Here is a 4,967-nt window from a genome sequence, read left to right as displayed (position 1 = left end):
ATCGATGAGAGAGAAACATTCATCGGTTGCCTCCTGCACACCCCCTACTGGGGATGTGCCCGCAACCAAGGTACATGCCCTTGACTGGAATCAAACCTGGGACCCTTCAGTCCACAGGCCAACGCTCTATCCACTGAGCCAAACCGGTTAGGGCTATATATCTTTTTATTGATTTCAGAGAGGAAGGAGAGGGAGTGAGAGGTAGAAACATCAATTATGAGAAAAAATCATTGATTGGCTGCTTCCTGCATCCCCCACACTGGTAATGAAACTCATACTAGTATGTGCCCTAATTGGGAATCGAACCATGACCTTCTGGTTCACAGGTTGAAGCTCAGCCACTTAGCCACACTGGCCAGGCATGACTTTTTTCTTCATAGATTTTGTGATTCCAGGAATTTGTTCAATTTGTTCATTTCATCTAGGTTATCCAATTTCTTGGCATACAATCTTATATCCCTTTTTATTTCTGTAGAATCCATTGTAATGTCTCTGCTCTCATTTAAGATTTTAGTAATTTGAGTCTTCTCCATTGAGCCATATAGTTTGTCATTTTTTTTTTTTTTTAGCTTTTCTAAGAACCAACCTCTGGTTTCATTTATTTTCTCTATTGCCTTTACTATTCTCTATTTTACCTTTCTCTTTTGTAATTTTATTATGTCTTTCCTTTTGGTAGCTTTGGGTTTAGTTCTTTTCTGAGTTTTATAGGTTGTAAAGTTTGTTTGAGATTTTTTTCTTGTTTTTTAAGATAAATGTTTATAGCTATAAATTTTTCCCAGCACCATTTTCACTGTGTCTCATAAGTTGTTTTTTTGCTTCACTAGTCTCTAAGTATTTTTTCCTTTTGCCTTTTTTTGATCCATTAGTTGGTTAAAAGTATATTGCATAATTTCCACAAAATATATATTTTTTTAACTTTTGTTTTTTATTTCTACTTTATCCCATTATGGACAGAAAAGATACTTTGCATCATATCTATATTTTAAAACTATTGAAACTTATTTTGTTGTGGCATAATATATGACCTATACCTCCAAATATAGTATGTAATGTTTATGTTATAATACTACATTATAAACTATCCATTAACAATTTTCTGAGAAATCAAAAGCAGTTTGAATCCATGTTTCTCCTTATGTTGCCACATTCTCTTATGGGGAAAAAAGAGTTCTGATTCTTGAGACGAGTATGTTTTTGCAAATATAGCAAGATGAGTTACTGAGTATTTAATGTGACAGAATAACACTGAGAATTTCAATGTTATTTCTTGTTTTCTTGGCTGTAGAACACCTGGAAGAAAAGAAAATGGTGCAGTTGGCCTGTTGTTGGAGCATTTTGGATAGCATTTCTTATTAGAAGTTTATGGTGACTATAATCAAATACTGTATTATTCAAAACTCCCTAACTCAAGGAACTTATAGATGCTATCTAACATGTTTGTTGAATTACTCTGTCAATTAATGGGTCCTTTTTGTAATGTAACACAATTGAATGAGATGTTTGAGAAGGATGGATGACAAGAAACACCTGTGAAATCACAAAACCATGAGCTGACTCAATCAGTTCAGGGAGAAGATACATTTTATGAGCCCAGGACACAGCTTTAATTATTGTCTTAAGATTATTCCTGTATATGCCTGTCTCTATGTTGAGTCTATGATCTCAAGACACAGAGGTTATCCTATTCTTCTCTTTTCCGTCTGGCAAACAGTAAATACCAAATTTATGTCTCCACAAATAAAGGAGTGAAAAGATGGACGTTTGGTATATAGTGTGCACAGAATTTCTTATTTAGATAGAGCACCTAGACATAGCAGACATGTTTTGAGTAAGACCATTAGGCCATAAAACAATGATGGTCTTTGTAAATGTTTTGGGGACTAAAGCTCCAGGAAAGCAGCCATTGATGTACCTTCTGCCAAGTGCCGCAGGTCAGCCTCAATACTTGCCGTGTGACGTGCACACCATACAAAGGGCAGTGGTATGGAAGGACCACCTATTTGTGCGCTGCACATAGAACCATCACTCTGAGGTATCTATCACTTAATGCGAAGCCACTGTGACTGTTTATGTCTTCACGGAAACCTTAGCTTAAAGCTGTCACTGTCTCCAAAATGTGTGGTCCAAGATAAAGTGCTTCTTCAGATTCAGTTTTCCGAGGCATGAAAAGGAAAATATGTCCACAGACAAGATAAAAGATTCACTACCTGCTTGTTGAAGTTTTATGGAGAGAATGTTTACAGTAGACACATGATTGCCAAGTTTAGGGAAGAGGCCAGAGGCCAGAGATAAGATGTCACCTGGTACCATGTGTCTAGAAGGGCTGTTCTTGGAAACTTGGAGGACCCGGAATGAGAGTTACAGGGCTGTATAGACATGGATGCTTAGAAATACTGTGTGAATAGAAAACATGTGTGTGCTATGAGGAATTAACCTCAAAAGTAGGCTTCTAAAAAATTAACATTTTTTCTGGAAGTTTGGAAAAGTAGGTAGTGTAGATAACTGATGATAACTGTAAAAGTTGTTTTGAAAATGTTATTCCACAACATTAAATAAATAATTGGAACAATTTCCTCTCCTTTTTAGTTCTTTTAATTCCCTGGAGTTGTGTGGAAATAATTTTTTTCTTTCTTTTTTTAAATATATGTTTTATGGTTGATAGTATTACAGATAGCTCCCATCCCCCCCCCCCCCCCCCCCCCGCCAATAATTTCTTTCCCATCCTCCTGTGTCCCCACCTCCCAGGCACACTGAGGTCTGTGTCCCTTCCAAGGGATGTGAGGACCCCAATGCCCAGGACAGGAGCCTGGAGTTCAGCACAAGTAGAAATGATTTTTTAAAGTAAGTGGAATTGCTTCCTGCCATTGTGGGAAGACAGCAAGAGCACTGGATGGGTGGCTGCAGCCCCGAGCCCTAGGTGAAACCCTCCCACAGCTGTGCAGTGGGCCCTCGGTGGCGTGGAATCCGCCGCTCTCCCCACCCAGAATCTGTTCTCCTGCCAAAGCCTAGCACCTCAGCTTTCCATTGGGAACTCCTCCTACCTGCTTCCAGCCCAAACAGTCCTGAGGGCTGACCCCACGTCTAACCAAATCCACGTGCCATCTTCTGGGTGCTCTGATGGGACCCAGAATGAGGAAGTGACTTAGTCCAGGTCAAGGCATTTAAAGCTGTGACTTTCCATGGTACCTTAGGGAAGAAGAAACTTTTCCCATTAAGATGGATGGTGAGTCTGGCTGGCGTGGCTCAGTGGTTGAGTGCCGACCTACGAACCAGGAGGTCAAGTTTCGATTCCCCATCAGGGCACATGCCCTGGTTGCAGGCTTGGTCCCCAGTAGGGGTCGTGTAGGAGGCAGGCAATCAGTGATTCTCTCTCAACATTGATGTTTCTATCTCTCTCTCTCCCTTCCTCTCTGAAATCAATAAAATATATATATATATTTAAAAATAGAAACTTATTTAAATAAATAAATAATTAAATAAAGTGGATGGTGAGCGGGGTCAGCCTGGCACTGTTGATGGCACCTGATAAGGGAGCGAGACTGTGCCTGTGAATGGAGCAGCCCAGAGACACTTAGCAGGACAAAAGGTTGGAGAGGGCCCAGGTCCCACTGCAAGTGTGAGAACCTGGACCGGCCAGGTCCAAACCCACCCTTTAGCTGGCCTCTTACAAGTGTTAATTTATCCCTACCATCTGACGAGATTATTGTAGTTTAGTAAGTGTGCCCAGTCTCTTGCAATCAAAACGTCCTTGCTGAGCCCTAGCTGGTTTGGCTCAGTGGCTGGAGCGTCGGCCTGTGGACTGAAGGGACCCAGGTTCGATTCCGGTCAGGGGCATGTGCCTTGGTTGTGGACACATCCTTGGTGGGGAGTGTGCGGGAGGCAGCTGAATTGATGTTTCTCTCTTATCAATGTTTCTGACTTTCTATCCCTCTCCCTTTCTCTCTGTAAAAAATCAATAAAATATATTTTTTTAAAAAAAGTCCTTGCTGACACATCAGAATCAATAATCCCAAGGCTCCCTCTGCATGGTGTCCTTACTGGGCAGGACTTGGCTGGGGAGATACAGACACAGGGTGGGGTCAGATCTTAGGGCAGCTGCCAATCAGCTCTGTCCCTGTTCCTTGTCTGTCCTGGGAGAGAAAAACCTCAGAACAAGGAGAGGAGAACGAGCAGGGGGAGAGGTCCCTGGATGGGTAATTTATCTGCTTATATTTTCCTTATTTTTAGGATCTATTTTATTAATGTTTATTTTCACCAGGAGATTACGCATGTCCTCTAGGCTTCAATGTTGATGCAATAGGTTCCTGTTATTTTACTTTAATTTTCCTCTCTTTTTTAGTTGTTTACAAAATTGTTATAATTAACGAGTAAACACTGATACATTATTATGAAATAAAGTCTATATTTCACTCAGGTTCCCACAGTCAAGGTTCAGTTTTAGTTCCGGTGCCATTTGCAATCACATGGATGGACCCAGAGGGTATGCTAAGTGAAATAAGTCATACAGAGAAAGACACATACCATATGATTTTATTTAGATGTCAAATCTAAAAAACAAAATAAAGGAACAAACAAAAGAGAACATTTCTCATAGATACACAGAACATTTTGACCATTGCCAGAGGGGAGGCAGGCTAGAGGGCTGGGTGAAAAAGCTGGAGGGATTAAGAAGCATAAATTGGCATTTACAAAAAGGTCACAGGAATGGAGTACAGCATAAGGAAAAAGACAATAGTGTTTTAATAACTATGTATGGTATCAGGTGGGTCGTAGACTTATTGGGGCGATCACTTAATCTATAATAATACAAGTGTGATATGCTAATTAGACTGGACGTCCTTCGAGAGGAAGCTGCAGCAGCGGGGGCCGAGCCCCTTGCGCGAATTTCGTGCCTTGGGCCTCTAGTAAGTTATATAAATGTCTAGTCACTGGATTGTACACCTGAAACACAATATTGCACATCAACT

At 40.7% G+C, this 4,967-nt stretch overlaps 1 long non-coding RNA gene across 1 annotated transcript; it reads right to left on the bottom strand.

Annotated features, from left to right (window-relative positions):
* Window positions 1-532: 532 nt before the first annotated feature.
* Window positions 533-3,175, bottom strand: LOC132226968 (uncharacterized). Its single transcript, XR_009451094.1, has 2 exons — window positions 3,042-3,175; window positions 533-1,290 (listed from the first exon to the last, which is right to left on the bottom strand). It is a non-coding gene; the product is annotated as an uncharacterized LOC132226968 (long non-coding RNA).
* Window positions 3,176-4,967: the final 1,792 nt, after the last annotated feature.

This window comes from Myotis daubentonii, chromosome 1, assembly GCF_963259705.1.
Source record: "Myotis daubentonii chromosome 1, mMyoDau2.1, whole genome shotgun sequence".
Taxonomy (NCBI): Eukaryota; Metazoa; Chordata; class Mammalia; order Chiroptera; family Vespertilionidae; genus Myotis; species Myotis daubentonii.
The sequence above is the reverse complement of the archived record's forward strand: the minus strand, read 5'-3'. Positions and strand labels throughout refer to the sequence as shown.